Genomic DNA, 21,567 nt, shown 5'->3' on the forward strand with positions numbered 1-21,567 from the left:
AATGACTGCTAGTGGAAGGAGACTTAAAAATGTACCTTAATTTTAGGTTTATATCTAGTAGTATCAACCTACTTTTCTCTTAAGTAAAGTTATAATACTGTTAAGATTACCAAGTGATTTGGGTGAAGAGACTGGCCTTTCTCAGGAAGAAAATTCTGGTTTTGGGGGTTGAAGCCAACCTCATGTAGAGCAACTTTGATTCTTGAATCAGCAACATCAGAATCAACAACTGTAAGTGTGGTTAACAGAATGGTAGCTGAAATATTAAACTGTGGTAAAACCAGGCACAAGCTTAACAAATAAATAACCGTCTTCCCCATAATTCTTACAGCATCTCCAGTATACTTTTTTGCTTTGTGAAATGGTATGAATTCACAAAACTTACTGAAAGAGCACAAGCTTTTCAATAGTTACTCCAATTAAACAATGTTTACTCAACTGTATCAAGAAATTATAGGAGATTTTAAATTATTACTTTACTGGGATATTTCACTTTAACTGCTTGAGTAAGTGTTCATAGAATGTCTATAAACCTACAGGAAAGCAGGAGAGGGACTGTAGAAGTAGTTGAAGTAGTTTGTTTCTACTACAAAATTTTCCTTGGATTCAACATTATCATTTCCTTTGAAAGTAATGAGCATGAGAAGAGTATAAGCATAGTAGATAAGAAACTATATGGCTTGAAAACGATTTTTACAACCATTTTTACATGAGTAGACTCTTCACAACTAGTCAGATCTTTATTATTCTAATAGAAGACCAAATGCCACTTGAATGTCTTTTTCCTGTAATAGTACTGGAATAATGCTTTTCCTCTATGAAAAGATGTTTTCATTTGAAAAACCCAGAAAACTTGAAAGCTTTGAAATCTGAATGCTGAATAATAGAAATCAAACAATGTTTCTGAGAGTCTAACTGGACATCCATTGTAAGATGATATGTTATATGAGACTGTTGTTGTGCCACTACTGGCAGACATTATTTGCCAGATATAAAAGAATTTCTTTTAGAGAACAGAAGTCATACTCTGATAAGAGAGAAGATACTTTTCAAAATCAAAGGATTGCCAGGAAATGTACCTCGTGTTTTGAAATATTAAATGCCATTGATACTTTCCTGAAATAATGGGCAAAGTAGACAGGGGCAGCTGAAGGGTTAGTAATATTCATGTTTCTTTATGTAATAATACTTTAATACTTTCTAAATGTAATAGTACTTTAGCTAGCTAATAAATGCACGTGAGAGATCAGAGTTGAGATGTGCTGCTTAAAAGGTTGTTCTGTTAGGGTAATTCAGTGTTTGAAAACATTTCAGGAGAATGTGTCAGATATGTCTATTTTGTGGTTAAGACTCCATATTTGGAAAAGCATGACTCCTGTTTAAGAGTAGTCTCTCATTATAACTGGACAAAGAAAGAATAGAAAATTAGGGGGGGGGAAAAAAGCCATGTGTATCTGGAGATTTATTTTTTTGATGTTCCTAATGAAAACCAAAATGATCTGGGTCGCCATACATAGCCAGTCTACAGACTTAATTCATGTGTTTTTTTGTTTGTTTTTAAATAATAACAAAAGTTTTTGTTTTCTATTCTTATCAGCAAGACGGCTCCTGAGCAAGGTTTCACAATTAACACTAAAAGATTTGACTCCCTATACTTTTGAGTCATGTTTTGTTCAAGTTCTCAGTGAAGAACATGGTCATAGAATCTTTTTTAGACTACAAGTTGAATGTTTATTTGTCTAGAAATAATTGCAATGTACACTTCAGGAAGTATGTTTATAAACATACAAAGATAAATACTAACGTTTTATTTGCCCACCAAATTTAGAAGCATGATGGATAAAAAAACTTTGGTTTAGCAGCCCATCTCCATTGAACATGTTTTGGGGGCCTATTTCTGCTCCTGTTGATTTCTATATCAAAATTTATATTGACTTTCAATTGTAGAAGACCATGTGTGTGTATTGTTGCCTAGAGTAGTTAATTCATTTGTCAATGGCACTAGACTTTGATACACATTTTTTTAGTTTCTTCTTCTGAGTGTATGCAAGATGGTATATTATTAAATGGCACATTTGCATACTATTTTTCCATATGTTTTATGCTTATTCGTTGACGATGGTGGACCTGCCTAAGGGCATGAATGAAGGTTGTGTACTAGAAGGTGTTTTATATAGAAAAAGATGATCTTTAAGGTCCCTTCCAACCTGAGCCATTCTGTAATTCTGTGTTTGCAAAGACATCAAATGCCAGAGCTAAGGTTATTTTATCACCTATAGCATCTGGTCCTATGAAGAAAGCAAGTCAGGTTAACTAGACCCTTGATCCTGTGCAATCTCGTTCTTATATTCTTATGAAATACTTGGAATCATCAGATGTGGATTTCTTCCACATTAAAAGAGCATTTTTATGTGGAGCATAAGCATCCAGGCCCCTAGAATGCATAAAAAGAAAGTCTCAGGAAATTTGAATTCAAGAATTGTAATACTAGATCAAAGAACCATCCTTCTTAAGGTCGCGGTCATCCAGAAATTGATCTCTGCCTCAGACAGCGATTAAAAAGACAATGTCTTTAATGTCTAGGAAGATTTGCATCAGGCCTATGATCATACCTCTTTTTTGGGGGAGGGTCGAGGTAACTTAAAAGTTCTTTCAGATCTGTCTGCAGTTTTATAGTGTTGCACAATAGTGTTCTTAGAATCTTAGAATGGTTTGTGTTGGAAGGGACCTTAAAGATCATCTAATTCCAACTTCCCTCTGCCACGGGCAGGGATACCTCCCACCAGCCCAGGTTGCCCAAATTCCCATCCAGCCTGGCCTTGAACACCCCCAGGGATGGGGCAGCCACAGGTTCTCTGGGCAGCCTGTGCCAGTGCCTCACCACCCTCTGAGTAAAGAACTTCTTCCGTATGTTTAATCTAAATCTCCCCACTTTTAGTTATTCTTTGACCTACCGCTACACTCCCTGACAAAGAGTCCCTCCCCGGCTTTCCTGTAGGCCCCTTTAGGTACTGAAAGTCTGCTCTAAGGTTTCCCTGGAGCCTTCTCTTCTCCAGGCTGAACAACCCCAACTCCATCAGCCTGTCTTCACAGGAGAAGTGCTCCAGACTTGATCATCTTTGTGCCCATCTGTGGTCTTGTTCTAATACATCCATGTCTTTCTTGTGCTGGGGGCCCCAGAGCTGAATGCAGGACTCCAGGTGGGGTTTAAAGAGAGCAGAGTAGAGAGGGAGAATCCCCTCCCTCACCCCACTGGCCACGCTGCGTTTGATGCTGCCTAGGACACAGTTGGCTTTCTGGGCTGCAGGTGCCCCTTGCCAGCTCATCCTGAGTTTGTCATCCACCAACACCCACAGGTCCTTATGGCAGTGACATCAGTTGTTCGTTCCCTGTCCACCAACTCTGTAACTACATTGTAGAAGGCCAAAATTTGTCAGGCATGATTTTTGTCCTTAGTGAAGCCATGTTGTGTGTCAGCAGTCACCTCCTTATTTTCCATGTGCCTTTGTATAGTTTCCAGGAGATCTTCTCCATGTTCTTGCTGAGCACAGATGGGAGAGTAGCTGGCCTGTAGTTCCCTGAGTCTTCCCTTTTTAAAAATTGGGGTTGTTTCCTCTCTTTCAGTCAGTGGGAACTTCACCAGACTGTTGTGACTTCTCAAATACGATGGACAGTGGCCGAGCAACTTAATCTGCCTGTTCCCTCAGGACCAGTGGATGCATCTCATCAGGTCCCATGGACTTGAACACATTTGGTGTCCCTGGATGGTCTCAAACCTGGTCTTAATTCTCCCAGTCCCTGTCTTTGCCTACTGCAACTTGGGTAGTGTGGCTTCAAAACTGATTCAATTTTGTTTCAGTCAAGCCAAAATATTGCTGGTTTCAGACTTCTTCGATGTCATCAAGAACTCATAGGACTCAGCTACCTTTGCTCTGGGACTTACTTTGTCGCATAAGAGGATTGTGTAGACCCTTCTTATCCTAGCTCTACAGCATGATTAGCTGCACTGTAAACAAACAATTTGCAATCAGGCATTCATTTCTATTCCATTGTTTTAATGTGGCGATGTCCTTAGAGTATACAACTTAAGTTTTAATTAGTTTTATTATCATTAGCCATTGTTGTTAGATAATTCCATGAAGAAAAGGGAAAACAACTTACTTGCAACCAATATATGTTCCATTTCAGCACCCTGAAAATGCAGGGTTGCTAGGAGAACAGCAGGCAGGAGGAGGGAAAAACTCTAGTTGACGTTATGGTAGGTTTGATTCTCAACATTTTCTTCTATGTTTTTATTTTTTTGCAAATATCAGTAACAGCTTGTTCAAATACATTTTCTAGATTTCCAGGACATTTGCAGTTTCAGTACCTGTAGACAATACTGTCTACATTTGCCAGATGAGGTAGGATAGAGTATGTATATCTAGACTTGTAAATTTGCAATAGAATGAGATGGAAGCTGTGGGCTGCAATTATATAGTGGGAAAACAGTCCAGAAGCTCGCTGAAATCTCTTTCTTTCACAGTGAAAGCTGTAGCATTGATATGATACTGCTGTCTTATAAAACGGTTTTATTTTTAGTACTTTCTGGTAGATTTGCAAGTAAATTGTGTGATCCTTGTTATTAGAAAGTCACTGTTTTTTAATTCCTTTGCATAAACATGTTGTGAAAAATAACCTCTTGAAGCCAAATGATGTATATACTAACAAAGGAATTTCAGTCAATATTTCCATGAAACTTTGTACCTTTTCTTAGCTTTTGATAAGAAAGACAGATGCAAGATGAATTAGGCATCTTTAAGATTGCCTGAGGAAAAGGGAATTGACCTAAACAGTTGAATTTGGTGAAGGAGAAAATCTGAATCCAGGACAGATGGCATTGATACAATGCTGGGAGCTGTTTGGGAAGTAGTCTTCAGGTTTCTTATCAAAAAGTTTTTGTTTTTTTTATTTATACTGACTTAAAAAACAGTGTACAAAACCAGCTGCTTTTCCAAAAAGCTTATTGCATTCCTACATAGCAAACAAGTCCAGAGCTAAGTACAGAAGCAATGAGCTATGTGAGTCAATAAAGCTTAAGATATGCTTGAAGTGAGCTTCACCGAGTAAAAGATGATGTAGAATCTGCCAGGGTAGTGGAATATTTACACAACTAGGTACTCTGAGCTCTTTCACCCTTACATCTCTCTCTCAAAAAAAAAAACCAACAAACAAACAAAAACAAACACTTGCAAGTTGTTTTTTTTTTTTTTTTCCTTTATTTTAAGGAAAAAGTAAAACATTCTTTGAGCAGAACACAGGTCCCAAGGTTGGAGTTGCACAATTTAAAGTTAATACTAATAGTTCTGAGTCATTTCCTGTATTTCTTACTTTCTAATCATACAGGAGGCAGTCCTGTTACTTCATTTGGAGAATGCATTAATGATATAAAGTGGTAGGAATATAAGACTTACTGGTCTGGTCGAACAACAGGAATTAACAAGTCTTTTCAACCTCAGTCATCTTTTTTTTTTCTCTCAGACCTGTCTCTCTTTCAACTCAAATATTCACCTGATGGCCTTTTCTGTCTTTATCCTGAGATAAGTAGGATATCTATGTTTTCAAACCTCATACTTTCAAAATATACTCTACTACTGAACTGCTTCCCACAATATTTACTCCTTGTAATCTTTTAGTTTTCTTGGACCAACCCTTGTGCTTCTGTGTACATTATTCCCTTGCTCTTCTCTGTAAAGAGAATCACTGTGACCTTCAGTAAAGGGGCAGGAGATTTTTAAGCTCGTAAGACTGGTCCCCAAGTCTTTTGAAGAGTTTCTCCATACTCGCCCAAACCTACTTTGCAAGGTTGTGTCAAGTCCATCTTAACACCCTCTATTTGAGGATAGACTCTGTATTTTACATCCACTGAGTCTGCAGGGCTATCATTTTCTCCATGGGTATTTTGTTCTTTAGGAAGTCCTTCAAGCACGAAGGATACTTTCATTATAACTGTACAAAGATACTTCAGCAAAATCATACCACTGTCAGCACTGTCATCTTACTAATGAAGAAAGACATAGTAGGAAAAAAAAAAAAAAGAAATACAAGTAATCTGATTGCTGTTTTATCCTACAGTGAGTAGAGGAGGTATACACACGTGTTCTGACCAAATACAAGAATTTGGATTTGCTCACAAGTAACTGCTCAGATTTTATTCTGTTGTTGGTGTTAATAAGGGATGCATTTAGTTTGATTTTTTTGTTTGTTTGTTTGTATGAGTGGAGATCAAAGAGGGAAGAGCTAGAGCATCATTTCTGTTAGAGATGATCTTATTACCTATGAAGTATTATTAACCAGTTAGTGAGGAAGCCAACTGTTGGAACCAAGAGAAGTAAAGATGCAGTGCAAAACTAAGCTTTCAGAGTGAAAATGCTATTTTGGGTATTGTGTGAACATATGAAGATCTTGCATGTGAAAACAGTGAAGAAACTAGCAATATCATGATTGCTTCTTTTCATTGCAGCTTGGTAGTGTACTTTATAATTACTTCAATTTTGATGTCAGTGATAATTTATTACAAAAACAAAACAAAAACTCCTGAGCGCAAACATTGATTGAAGAACCTGGGATCAGATAGAGAGATACAAGTGAGAAGGGGGATGGAAAGCATGGGCTGAAATTAAAAAGATTTTTAATTTTGTAACCTGATTTCTGTTGCTGTCAAAAGCTTTCATGTATGCACAGTATTTGAGTGTTTTAGATTATTACTAATAATTGGCCTTGAGTGCCTCCAAAGAACTTCGGAATTTCTAATACAAATTTATGAAATGTTCTCTAATACTGCACTAAAAAGTAATGTTGAAAAGAAAAAGAACATATGCTTCTGATCTATTAGTGCAACTTTTTCTGCACAGAAAAACTTTTTTGATAAGATTCAAACTCTTAATTAAATTTTAAAATTGAGAAGAGGCATTTTGGGGGCACTGCATTTATAAATAGTTGTCTTACATTATTTTTACTTAAATAATCCTTCTGTCCCCACCCACTTAACAGTTCCAGTGGTATTTTTGAAGGGAGTTTTGCTCTTCAGTGTCTTATCTACAATTGAAGAAAGAAGAATGTACTTTTTTTTTCTTGGTTTATAGTTTCAATTGTTATTTGGAATTTTTTATGAAAAGTCTAGATGCAGAAAATAGGAAATACTGGCACAGGGATGCACATGAAGCTTAAGCCATCTGAAAATGCAAATGAAGTGTTCATTTGTGTTGATCATGTAGAGTTATTTGTTGAAATGTCCTCAAGAGCAAAAAAATTTTAGAGATACAATATATGAAATGTAAGTGTTAACTCTAGACTGCACTGATGTTCTATGCATCGGTTCTCAATCACTAAAATAAGGGTAATAGCTCCTTCCTTCTGCCCATTTGTTTTATTTTTGACATACAGCTTGGATTTAGCAGTCTGGGACTCTCTCAGAGTATGATTGGCAGCATGGAATTCTTGAGTACAACTGTTACACTAATAATAACATATAATAGGTGTTACTTCATCAGTTATCAGGTTTTCTGTTCACTGTTAAGACCATGACTATGGTTTTCAATGCAATTTTAATTAAACCCCACAGGCATTCTGTCATTACTGTTGTGTACATTCTGATAATCTGGTTCCTAAACATATTACTTTTTTTTTTTTTTTTGAGTTAAAGCTCACACTAGCTTTTACAAGATAAGAGTTAGTAATTTAACACATAAATCAACCTGCTGTTACTCACCTAGGTTTATTTTCTACTAAATTATTCTAACCCTTTCCCTTCCCCCAAAATAAAAAGAGTAGCATGTTTGTGCAGTGGCAAGTGTGTGACACTTTCTCTCGGGAATATTTAACAGTGCTAATTTTCAGAACTGTGGAAATGAAAGATGCTTACAGCTCCCATCATCAAGACTGTACAAAGATAGGTTTGTCATTAGCATGCACACAGTCCTTAGACTGTCAATTATGTAAGTTCAAACATAGATAGTAATTTCAGACAACTTACTGCTCATCCCTGTTTTCTACCAGTGAAATATTTAAAGATAGAGTACCTACGTAAAATATAATGAGTGCTAGTAGTGTGAAGTGAAAATGATTTGTTTATGCTCTTTCACAGTAAAATATGTTTTAACTTTTTATAGCTGCATTGCTGCAGTGATTTGAGAGCCAGATCACGTTCTCCAGGGGCATTATTACAAAACCAGAATTAAAGCTCAGCCTACTCGATCTAATTGTATCATAAAGCAGTCAAGAAAATGCTGATGACAGTTGAACTATCAATAGTTTATCAAGTTTTACAGACTAATGGAATGTATATCACCAGTATGTATGTTAATAATGATTTTATATTAATGTTTTTAAACAAAGACATAGATTAGAGAATATCCATTGAAGAAAATGTCTGATAGTTCTCTAGAAAATATTTTTTCTTCTCTTCTTTTTTAACATTCACAACACTCATTTTTTAACATTCAGAAATTCTTAACAGATGCAGTTTGCTTGTTGAGGAAGAACGTGTTAATGAAAGGTTAATTGGAGAAGAGCTAATCAACATGCATGGATCATTTATTCTTGGCTGTATACTGTCTCTCCCTTTCCCTCTTACTGTATTCACATGTGCATGTACCTTTCTGTCCAGGTGCATATTTTATGTTAGAACTTTATCATATTTACTTGTTCTAACTTATAAAGCTAATTTTTTGTAGTTACACGTCACTGATTTGATGATTTTGAGAATTTGCAGGCATTTTGAGAGCCGCTTAAACTGACAATCATAACTGGATTCATCCTTTTTCTACAAAAGGATATAAAAATAGTAAATTTTTATTACTTCTGAATTTTTAATTGAACTGCAGAAATCTAGATGACATGCTAGGGAATATATGTGATACATGTGATACAGAATAGGATTTTTTTGCTGTTTGTTAGCATGTTGTTTGAATTTCAGAAGTAAATCTTGAAGGTTCTTTCCATTTTTGAAAAGCATCCAGTGCTGGCAGTTTTATAACTTTTCATTTGCATTGTTTAAAACTAAGTTTGCAAGCGAACTGGAGATACCAAATGCTTGTCATGATGAGCTGGTGTGTAAAGGAGCTCTGTATTCCAGGGCAGATTGCTGTGCGTTCTGCAATTTGTGGTGCTCTCAAGTTTTAGGGGAGACAGTACATTAACAAAAAACCGTGAGCAGAATCCGGAGGGTTGTCTGTGAGGAATGGGTAACTTAAAAGATTTTGTCCCATTTTCAGAAGTGGTGCCAGTATGAGGTCTGCATTATATCCTAAATAGGTATGGCCATTTGGTGTTGTGGGGAAAAAAAATAAGTCATTACTGTGCTGGTAACTACTCAGCTGCTTGACCATCGTAATTCAGTAACATTCCCTCACCTTTTATTCCTGCCTCAAGCATTGTGTGTTTGCTTATGTTATACAGATAACTGACTGCACAAGTTTTGGGGTGTGGATTGTTGTTTGTTTTTGCCTGTGGTTGTTTCTTTTAGAAGTTTAGGTTTTTCACTCTGTACTGCATTCTAACGCTGAATTTTTATAAATGTTACCTTCAGTGCAATCTGTGGACGTGAATCAATGAAATATAGGTAACAAGATTATATATTACTTCTGAGTTAACATGCTTGTGGTTTATTGACATGATCCAGAAGGTGCTGAAAGTCAGTTTCTTACAGATTAATTTATATTGGCTAAGTATTTACCCATCAGTTAATCAGTTGTGCCTTCATGTTTGCTTAATGGTAGGTATTTGCTTAAGGTACTTAGTCGTATACCAATGCTACGCAACAGCAGAACTCACAGTGGCATGTACTGTAGTTATGCCAGTACGTTAGTAAAGTTCTCAGTATAATTGCAGACTAAGAGCCAGAGATAATTCTGAGGAACCATCTGTTGATCAGGGAGAAACTGAATAAAGTAAAGACAAACAGAGAGGCAAAGAAGATTCATGAAGGGAAAAAGAGTCTCAGAGAAGGAAAATAAGCTTTGGTTTCTCATTGTCAAGTTTTGAAAAAAATGAAGCTTACACATTCAGTGTTACTGGGAAGCAGGTTTATTAAAGGTAACATAAAAATGTGAATCAAGTAAAAAAGAATAAGATAAAACATTTGAAGGTGTATTTAGTGGAAGTTAACTGACACATTCAGAGTACGTTGATTAAGGTATAACATCCTGTGGATCAGGCATGTCATAGAAGTTACAGGCATCAATGGAAAGGATTTGAAGGTCACTTTTCCCATATTAAGGAATGAGATTAGGAAAAGTTTAACAACAACAACAAAACCCTAGCTACCTAATTTTATGAGCTGCAAATTTGAGCTGAGGGCTAGTAGTGGTGCAAATACTGTTTTTTGCTAGCTGTTGTCTGTGTACACCTCGTGTGATGCATATCATCTAATGAATAATTGCATCTGTCCTGTCACTCTTGTATTCATTCTTAGTAAAATGATCATCATCAAATAGGGCCACACAGTATCTCTACAGATATTTGTTACTGGGAAAAGGCTCTGTTGTGAATGTGCTAAGATGCTGCTATTGCTTCTTACCCTGGGGGATGATGATGGTCTACTTTGGAAAAAATTTCGCCCTTGCAAAAAGTGGAAGAGAAATATTTAAAACCTGACCACAGGAACAATGTGTCATAAAAATGGCAGCACCTGGAGTTAGTGCATCTTACAGAATTTTGTTCTTAGTTGGTATTTAATTGTCTCAAATCACACACAAGTGCTGATTTACTGTTGTTTCTTATATCCAAAATGCCATTGATGGAAGAGAGGACATTTTCCATGCTTGGGTTTTGGTTAATTTGAAGAAAGGCAAGTTATATTATTCTGGATAATTTCAGTCATTAACCAGAGAAGTCATGAATTTCCAAATATTGCAGAAAATAGCTTTGAATTTTGCGAAGCATGAGTTCCTTCCAAATTTGTGAGAGGTGTTTCTTAGTGGTGGGTGCAAATGCCTCAAGAGTCTTAAATTCCTTTCATTACTGTTAATGCTCCCCCTCCCCCCTTTGGGTTGTAAAGTGTTAAAAAGCAGTGAACAGCATTTTCTGAAGATTTTGCTATGGGTGCCAGGAGAGTTTCTAAGTCATTGTCAGAACAATTTTGATCAATATATTAGTAATTTATGTGTGCTTTGAAGTATGTGTAACAAAAATGAACTTATTCCAGATTCAGCCCTATTCGTATTGTTCATCTTTACTCTAGGGATTTGTTTCAAGGATGAAGATGCCTCTCTCAACCATGAGATTTGCAGGATTGACTTGACTTTGTTGTGGTTTTGGTTTGGTGTGTTGTTTTTTTTTTATCAGTGCAAAGAAAACATAATGCAAAATCTTCTAGACCAGAAAAATAAACGTAGTTTAAAAAAGAATTTAACGCAGGATGTTTGCTATTCAACTATAGCTGTTTAGAGTTAAGTAGCCAATCAGTTAAAATCACTAAGTAGCAGGAAAAAAAAGTGTTTTTTATTAGTAGTAGCATCTCTCTTTTAGACAATGAATTCAGCAAATACAGCAGTATGCTATTTTCTTTTTCCCGTTTTCTTTATTATATTAAACTTCTATTAAATGTAATTAAAAATGTAATCAAGCTTTCCTTTAGAACTCTCACTTTTATAATTATGAGGATGCCACTGTTTATCAACTTGACTACATTTTTAAGAGTAGAATGAGTAGATTCTTTGCTTTAATTGCTATAAAATGTAGGACCCCTGCTGTTTCATTTCTATTAAATGATGCCAATTTTCCAGTAAGGGTAAGTTTGTCTAACTGATAAGTAGTTATTATGTAAGAAGAGTTGGTAATTTCCTGGCTTCATAAATACAGGTTGCCTCATACCTTACATCATTAAATAGCAGAGCTGCTCAGGTGAAGAACTTAGCTCTCAGAGTTGGTTCAACTCACTAACTTCTTTTCACTAAGCACAGGGAAATGTGTTGAAGAACATTGCGAATATTGAACAAAATAGAAAGCGGGAACTGAGCTGACAAGTGCACTTCTCATAAGAGTCTAACAAATCAGAAGGAGAAAAGGAACTATAATGAGACACCGAAGTCAAAAGTACCAATCTCTTTAGAAGTTCTCTGTATGTTTATGATTTTCTCTTTGTCTGTAATCTTACACTTAAGTGAGCAATTTGTTACTTGACCACTTTTTCAAATGGCTGACTCCAAAAGCAGTGTCATTTTTCATCATTTTATCTAGCAGCAGGACCTTTGGGTTTCTTGATTTGAAGGTAAGTGAAAAAGTGGGGCTAGCAGATAACAGAGGTTTCCTCTATGTTTGTTCTTTGTTAGAAGCTGCTCATGGGAGGATAAGACAAAGAGAACTTTTCCCTCTTTTAGTTTATTCAAAGACATGACAGTTTTTCATGCTTCGTGGTTGCAAACGATTTCCTGGTATCTCCTGCGATACTGTAAAATTCACATTGAGCTAATGAGCATAAGGATGAAGAGGTCTCTTCCTCTATTTTCACTTCAGACCAGCTGAATTAACTAGTAAAAGTGTTTGCAGCGAGCTGTACTGTTCAAAGTAGTGTAATAACGACATGATAGACTGGGTGCTTGGGAAGTCTGAGAGAGAGAGCGTTACAGTGAAACCCTGTGCTTCAAACCCTTAGCGATCTGTAGCATCTCTATTGTAATTCCTTTAATTTTAATTAGTTCCTTACAGTTAACTGTGTTTTCCCAAGTTTTCATGTGTTCAGAAGCATCTGGTACCTAAACAATATTATTTTTTTTTTTTAGAGTTTTTGGAAAAGGCATCAAGTAAATCTGACATGCTTATGTATCATTTTTTAGGGTTTGACAGTTGCTTGGCACTTGCAAAATTATGACAAGAAGAAGGAACCCTGTATACAGGGAATGCAGAAATAAAGCAGTAACGAACCCACTTTTTGCAATTAGTGGCTTCACATTATCAGCCAAAACCTGCTAGTGTGGGGGATCACTGGGTTTTACCATTACTAGCTCTTAGTAAGGCTGAAGGCTCACAGAATCAACAGGGAAAATGAATGTAAACTTTAAGTATAAAATTGTTCAAATGATGCGTGAGTTGTCAGACATGGCTTGCTGCATAGTATTACATCAGTTCTTCTACCCTGATAACTGGTTAAAATAAATAATTATATCTTAAAGGAATATTGTATAATATATTTAGAAGGAAGTTTTTCTGTTTGGTATTTAACGGGTGGCATCTGTTGCCAGTGCTGAGTTTACCTCTTACTTAGAAGAATTACTTTAGAGACCAAGTAATTAGAAGATTTTTATTCATATAAGTTTTAATTTATCCTATAATGAGAAATCTTTTACAGTTTGTGAATGCTCACACTTGCCTTACTAAGTTGTTCTTAGATACTTGTTCAAACTTCAAGGTCTATGACGGTAAAACAATCTTTTGGTACTCTGAGCTTATGCAGTACCCACAGAGCTTCTATTTGTTCTTAGTAAACATAAGCGTGGTGTTTTTTTTTTTTTTTTTTTTTACCTGTAGATTTCAGAATGTCCTAATGGAAAGTATTTTTTTTTGTCCTTCTGCAGGGAAGGAAAAAAAGGCACAAACTTAGACTTGGGCAACACCACAGAAGAGGTCACTAGCAGAGCCAGCAATACTGCTGAGTCCTCTTCATTATCAAGCCAGTAGACCATCTAGGTGAGTAAGTACTGCTGTTAGATGCCACAAAGATGCAATATGTTGATATATCCTCTCCTGTCCCAAAGGAGTAGTTCTGCTTATAGAGCAATACTTTAGCCTATGCAAAGAATGTCTTAATTTTTACCATGCTCTGCTGACTGGTTAAATAGTTTTTTACTTGTTAGGTTTATGCTTATATATAGTGGGCTAAGAAAAGGAGAAAAAACCTTTGAAATATTGAATGTATTAAAATGGCTAGGTTTGACCACAGTATAATGCTACAAATCAGAGAGACCAAATATTAAAGTAAATTATTCACGTATGTGCCAAAGGCTTTAAACAATGTCTGTCCCTCTCAAGGCCCTTTATGTCAAATAATATGCTGTTTGTGTACATAAAATCCTTGGAAAATATGTTGTTCTGGGTCATCAAAGCTACTAGGCTGGCCGACACAATTTTTGGTTTAGCAAGAATAATTTGTATTACTCTGGCTAGTGCCAGAGCAGGCCAAATATATACATACTAACAGCACATATATTACAGTAGCCCCATACAGTGAAGGTACTTAATAATTTGACAGAACCTAGAGGGGGCTACAGGAAAGCTGGGGAGGGACTTTTTGTCGGGGAGTGTAGCAATAGAACAAAGGTGTAATGGTTTTAAACTAAAAAGGGGTAGATTTAGATTAAATATTCTATGAGAGTGGTGAGGCACTGGCACAGTTTGCCTAGAGAAGCTGTGGCTGCCCCATCCCTGGGGGTGTTCAAGGCCAGGCTGGATGGGTGTTGAGCATCCTGGTTTGGTGGGAGGTGTCCCTGCCCGTGGCAGGGGAGTTGGAACTGAACAATCTTTAAGGTCCCTTCCAACCCAAACCATTTTGTGGTTCTACGATTCTATGATCATCTAAGGAAACAAATTAATCCAATTTACTGTATGCATTATTTTTTTATATTTCCCCATACCTTCTAGAAGTTAGAATCAAGGAAATATCCCGCTGGCAGTATAGTATATGTGACTTTTCTATAATTGAACAGGCAGGCAGATTCTGTTATTATTTTTTTTTTCTGGTCATAATAACATGCAATTATCTATATTTGGCATTATTCCATATACATTCTTTTTTTTTTTTTTTTTAATTTCCCACAGTACTTTTCCACTGAAGTAAGCTTCTCTTCCACTGCTAAATAAAGGCTTTTGAAACTTTATTAACAGGAATAATTTTATTTCAGTTTTTTAATTCCAGCAGTTTGTGTCCTTCTGGCCTCCCACCTTTTAAGAACATTATTTGTTTGCTAAATGACCATCATGAGACATAAGATCTGCGTTGACATTGATAAAGTAATGTTAGTAGACACAATACAAGATAAATTAGACAGTTGTAGGACATAATTTTTATACTTTTTCACTGGTATGCCTGCATTATCATTCTTATTGAGAACTAGATGGGGCTGCCAATAAACACTTGCCATTCATAGGTGACTCACCCTGCCACACTTTTCTGTATGAGAGTTATTTGTAGATATAAAATTAAACAATGTTTGCAAACTTCAGAAACTTCACATTTGACCATGTGAAAAGTCAGTTACAGACCCCACAGATGTACATTCATTGTCTACTCTTGTCTTTCAATACCAAGAATAGTTAAAATAACCAGTCAAGAAAGAGGCAAATCCTCCAGTATTTACAATGTGGGAGTCAGGGTTGGATCCCTTCATTGAAGATACGCTGTGCCTTACACAGAATCTCACAGGTGGGATGCAGAAATTGTTATGCAAGGTTTTGTGGTCTGTGTTATGCAGGAGGTCAGTGTAGGCTGTCTCAGTAGTTCTGTCCAGCCTCAGATTGAATGAATCTTTTCTATTTGGCCTGGGATATTGGGAATGGTAATAGGTGATGGCAGGTGGAAGTTAAGTAAAGCTGTTGTGAACAAACGGTTAAAAAAAAAAAGACAACTTTTTTTCCAGTCTGAATCTGTCTCTATCAGCAGCACTGAAATTTGTGATCATTAGAGGGAAACTGATACTCTTTAGAAGGGTCGTGTGAGGAAAAAGGAAGACAAGGGGAATAACTTCAGTTTGTTCCCCTCAAGAGCAGAATCTGATCATTTAGCAGTTGTAATAAAATAAAGGAAGAAAAGAAATCCGTAGATCTCTCTTGCCAATGAGACCCTCAAGACAGTAAAACACAGAAGAGCTAGAACTTCAGGGAGAAGAAAGGACTGTTCCAAAGTAAATCACTGACATTTCGCGGGGGCGGAATTGTGAGTTTAAGAAAGCCAATATAAACAAAATTGAGGAAAAAGAGAAGATGATAGGTGAATGCCTTCTCCTAATAGACCTTGGGAAATATGCCTAGCAGTTCCAATATACCAGAGAGAATTCATTCATTCAGCTTTTAGCTCTGCAAGTTCCTTTAGGGTAATATGAATAGAAATGATAACCCAAATTTAATAAAATAGAATGGAAAAGACAAAAGGGTGACATTTTTAGGAAGATAATATAGATAAACAGCAATGTTTATTTTACATTAATTTCATTTTAGTGCAGGTTTTCGCAGTCTATCCAAGACATTCCCTGCACAGTGCTCATGTTTCAACTTTACATCATCCTGGAGGAATGGAGTGTATTGATGGCAAGCTTCCAGTGCTGTAAACAAATAACTCAGAAACAACATTTGTCATGTAGCCAGGAAATGTAACACATGGTATTAGGACATAACTCAGAAGAAGTTAATAATAATAATAACTGAAATCTATCCTTCAGAATTACTCTAGAAGCTTAATGGAGGATAAATGTTATGTATCACAGTAATCAGGCTCCCATTTTACTGTCAGTTTTTGTATGCAACCATTCAGGTATGGGTGAGAGTGGGTTTGTTGGGTTGGAGAAGGGGAAAGGAATTTGAGTTTTAGAAGCTATTTTATGTAATTTAATATATTTTATTCAAGCTAACTTCAAATAGATTTTTAATCTGAAAAGAATCTTTGCAAGTAGGACCCTAATTTCAGTAGTACTTCAGCAGTGACACTAAGCCTGTTTCTATGGAGTCACTTATATAACTTAGATAAGTGGATTAATAAAAAAAATAAAAAAAAATAAAAGGAAAATCAGTATGTTGAACCCAAAGATAGCCATCTAGCTTGCTATTTGGGATTTACGGTTGTGTACACTTTCTATGTTGTGCTTACAGGGCAGTGGATTCCAAAGTCTGATTACCAATTATCCATACCACTTAATGTTTACACTTTTTGTTAATAGATTTCTTTTTCTTTTTTTTTTTGAATGTTTAAGTTACATCTAGGCATGTGCATCTATGATGTCTTGGGGAGGAAGGAAATTTGTCCAATTCTGCTTCTAGTGGTTTTCATCAGTCTGCTTTTGTTTGAATCTGCCTTTGCTCTCTATTTTATACTTAGAGCAAGATACTTGTAAATCTTCATATGTCTAAGGTATCTAAGGAAGATCTTGTTTTCCTTTGCAGCTGTGGCTTGTGACCTAGCTGTATTTCAGAATCTTAAGCTTGTCTGTGGAAGTTAGGTGTTACAGAGCTGTCATTTTGGGAAGCTAACAGTGATATGTATGCGATCTCTTAAGTCAGAATGACATCACTGATGATTATTAATGAAAACTAGGTCAGTTTCTGAGAAATCAGGACAACAGACAACAAGAGTCAAGGAAAAGGAGGAAAAACTGGGCTTGCGGTTGAAAATTTCATCTTCCTTGTGACCTATCTCCTCATATCTTGGAAACTGTGCCTTCTGTTTCTTTTCCTGGTTAACTGTGGTAGATTCAGTCATGGCCCCTGGAGCTGCTTTCAAATCAACAAAGAGCTGACAGTAACATCTGGAATATGAGGGGAAAAAAAAAGACTTCTGCTGTACCACCTTGTATAACTTTTTATGTGATACCAGTAGTGAAAAAGAATAAGTTTTTGAGGGGCAGCTTTTAAGAGCTAAATATGTAACTGCAAATAGCAATACAAGACTCCAGATTTGCATTCATTAGTGTGAGATGCACAAACACATTGTGGACAAAAGCTAGGATAAAGCTCCTTGGGTGGGCAGGGGGTCAGAGTAGAGCTTGAAGATGAAGCTTTCTGAGAAAGAAGGGATGGGAGCTAGTCTGAGTAATCTATTCAGAGGACGCATACAGCAGGAAATTCTACTCACCAAATCCTTGAGTTTCTTTTTGCATTTGTTTGTTGACAATAGCAGTACAACACATTCTCTACACGCGGCTCCCAAATCAAAGCAGAAGACAAACATATCTGAGACTACCTATGGTTTCACGCCATTCTCATCTTTTCTAGTATCTTCTTTCTCCTCATGAATCCCTGGCTCCTCTTTATTAAAAGGACGCTCCTTCAGACTTTCTTCCTTTAGTACTTACAGACCATGTGCTGTCTCAGCTGCAGGAGGGTGTTGTTAGAAAATCCTTTCTGACAATTGTCAGAAAGACTAGCAACCTCAGAAGATGTCCTTCTGAAATCTTTTCACTTTTTAATGAACATTTTGAGTTAACAGTCTGCTTACTTGCCTGGTCCAATAAAGCATAGGATCTTGTGGCTTTGTCTGTTAAAATTCTGGTAGGAGTTCCAGCCTCTGAAGGGGATACAGGGTTTTTTCTTCAGCTATCCTAACTTATTTATTAGTGGCAGCTTTTGTCGCAGAAAGAAGTCAAGCAGTGTAGATCTTATGTTCTCATCAAGTGTCTAAAACGCTTTGCTGTCTCCTACCACTTTCATCATCTTCACCACTAATGTTCACTCTCTTAACTACCAGGGATCCTTTCAGTCCTCATTCCAGCAGGATTAAGAAGGGGCCCTGACATCAGAGATCTCCGTGTACAGACTTCCATAGTTATTCTTCAGAGCTGCTTCACTGACAGGTAGCCCCCAGCCTGCACCCTCATTGGAGGTGCTTCCTTCCCAGCTGAAGGACTTTCATTTGACTTTTCTGAATTTTGTAAGGTTCCTCTCAGCCTATTGCACTGATTGCTACAAATGTATGAGCCTGTGTATAATTCCTACACAGGGGAAAAAAATATGCTTTATTTGGTGAGTCTTGAACAGCTCAGATATACCTCAGGAGTATTCTAATACAAAATATGAATACTGTTACTCTATTGTCCCACCTTGCTACCCTTATGTATGATTTAAATAAAAAACATTCTATAAATAAGTGAACGAGGAAAATAATGAAAGAAGAGAGTATGGAACATTAATTTTATGAAATTAGACATTTATTTAAATTTATTCTAAATTACTTTTAAATTCTGAAACATATCTAGCAACATTGCCAGTTTACTACTCAGTTGCTAGTTCTAGAATTTACTCCAGTTCAACCACATCTAATTCTTCTAAACATAGTGCGTATTAATAATATTTAAAATGCAGAATGACCAAGAGAAAGTGTGGGATTACATTTACCCTGAGGAATTTCATTACAAAAATTAAAAACGCAGGGAAGAAACAAACTCATTTTCTTTCAGTCATAACCATAACCAAACAAAAGTTGAGTTTAAAACAAGTCCCCCTCAACCAACGCACAGATAAAAATGGTGTAAAAGCCAAATCCTCTTTGCAGCCTACCCTTTCTTTTGGCAGCTTCTTTCCAGCCCTGTTGTAACGGGACTTCTTTGCTTTTCTCTCAATCTGAAACCTGAGCTCTGACCTTAATTCCAATCTTTAATGTAAACTGATCTTTTGACCTTTTGTTCCATATGTGTATGCATGCTCTACCTGTAAAGAGGGAACCTAGAAAAGAAACTATGTCTGAAAACCTTCACGTGACTCTTCATTCATTGCCATCCAGCAGTGCTCTGCCTCTTTGCTTGATATTGCAAAATTAATGCTGAATCTTAAGCCACCTGTATACTCGTTTGTCTCACTACAAGGTACTTTGGACCAATGCCCCAACAAGCTTCTTGTGATTCAAAAAGTCATTAAGTTTTTCTCTGTACTGAAAAATTACCGTAGAAGTTGCATAGAGGGTTCCTGTGTTTATTACCACTCAGTAACTACAGAGTGACGTGAATCCTGATTAAAGTATGGTTTTGTTCTTTTAAGTCTGTGAGCTACAAATCAGTCTCTGCTCTTTCAAAAACCTACAAAAACTGCTGTTAAGATATTTTGCTCTGAAGCTTTAAAAGGAAAGATTCCTGAATCAGGATTACTGAATCCCCAGAAGCTGTATAAGATGGGAACATCTGACATAGCCTGCCATGCTGGAATCAGCCCTAGCAGAAGAGCATTGGTTTTCTTGTTCTTCCAAACATAGACATACTGGCGTTAACTGTGTAAAAAGTCTTAAGGAACAAAGTCTTGGGCAAATAATTTATTTCTCTGAATACTCATTTCACTTTTAAAACTAATTAATACTGAGTTCTTTGAAATAATTCTGTATTTACTATTCATGTCTGGGGAAACAATTTCTCTCATATGAATTCTCACAAGTAGCCTGAATGGGATCCAACTGTGAACTACAAAATATGTCTATCAAAATTCCCACTGCTCTTTTTATCTACACTATTCAGTTAGGAAGAGAATACTACTTAATTTCACGAATGGTTGTAAAGAATCTATTATTCAAGATCATTTCTGAATTTCTTAAGCAAATTAATATTGATTAATCTATTCAATAACTTTGCACTGTGTGTGAAATTGATCACATTTATCAAAATGCTCCTTTCAAATTCTTCACTATGAGAGTGGTGAGGCACTGTAACAGGTTGCTCAAAGAAGTTGTGGATGGCCCCTCCCTGGAAGAGTTCAAGGCCAGGCTGGATGGGGGCCCTGGGCAACCTGGTTGGCTGGGAGATGTCTCTGTCCATGGCACAGGGTTGGAACTGAATGAGCTTTAAGGTCCCTAACAACCCAAAGCATTCAGTGATTCTAATTCTAACATTTCTGGTAAGAATTGTGGATGTGCCAAGAAAATCTTGATGCTGAGGTCATGGACTAGATACAGTTGTTCTGTGTGTGGCACAGAATTTCTAATCTTTATGAGCTAGTTACTCTTCTGCTGTCTCGTTTCGTCATACCAGCTCTGGTTGTGTACAACATGCTACAGCCATTTCTCAATGTTTTGTGACCAAAAAAACCTGACAACACGTGTTTCATACTTCCTTTCAATATTTCATGCCAATATGAAGTTTAGTAACTGTAGCTTTAACAGTCTTGAAGCAAGGAATAGGCTGATAGGAACAGAAACCATTGGAATTCAACATGGACAGGTGCAAAGACCTAATGAATGGGAGTGTTGTGGTTTAACCCAACCGGCAGCTAAACACTACACAGCCGTTCGCTCACCCTTCCCCCACCCTCTCTGGGATGGGGGAGAGAAACAGGAAAGTGAAGCCTGTGAGTTGAGATAAAGACAGTTTATTAAGACAGGAAAATAATAATAATAATAATAGTATTACTAATAATAATGTGTACGAAACAAGTGATGCACAATGCAATTGCTCACCACCCGCTGACTGATGCCCAGCCTAGCCCCGAGCAGCTGGCCCCCCACCCCAGCTAGCCACCCCTATATATTGTTCAGCATGACGTCAGATGGTATGGAATACCCCTTTGGCCAGTTTGGGTCAGCTGTCCTGGGTCTGTCCCCTCCCAGCTCCTGCTGCATCCCTAGCCTGCTCGCTAGCAGGACAGAGCGAGAAGTTGAAAAGTCCTTGGCTTGGTGTAAGCACTGCTCTACAACAATTAAAACATCAGCATGTTATCAGTGCTCTTCTCATTCTAATCCAAAACATAGCACCCTGCCAGCTACTAGGAGGAAAATTAACTCTGTCCTAACTGAAACCAGGACAGGGAACAAGTTCAGCAGAGGACCATGAACGTGGTTGATGGCTGGAGCACTTGTCCTGTGAAGAGAGGCTGAGGGAACTGGGCTGCCTCTGCCTGGAGAATAGGTGG

The 21,567-nt window shown here is 37.0% G+C and overlaps 1 long non-coding RNA gene across 11 annotated transcripts in view; it reads left to right on the forward strand.

Moving 5' to 3' along the window:
* Positions 1-21,567, forward strand: part of LOC121073577 — a 225,935-nt gene that overhangs the window by 120,304 nt on the left and 84,064 nt on the right. For all 11 annotated transcript variants that reach the window (XR_005821818.1, XR_005821816.1, XR_005821811.1 and 8 more), the window contains one exon: positions 13,554-13,665. This is a non-coding gene — a long non-coding RNA (uncharacterized LOC121073577). The remainder of the gene's footprint in view (positions 1-13,553; positions 13,666-21,567) is intronic.

This window comes from Cygnus olor, chromosome 7 (genome assembly GCF_009769625.2).
Source record: "Cygnus olor isolate bCygOlo1 chromosome 7, bCygOlo1.pri.v2, whole genome shotgun sequence".
NCBI lineage: Eukaryota > Metazoa > Chordata > Aves > Anseriformes > Anatidae > Cygnus > Cygnus olor.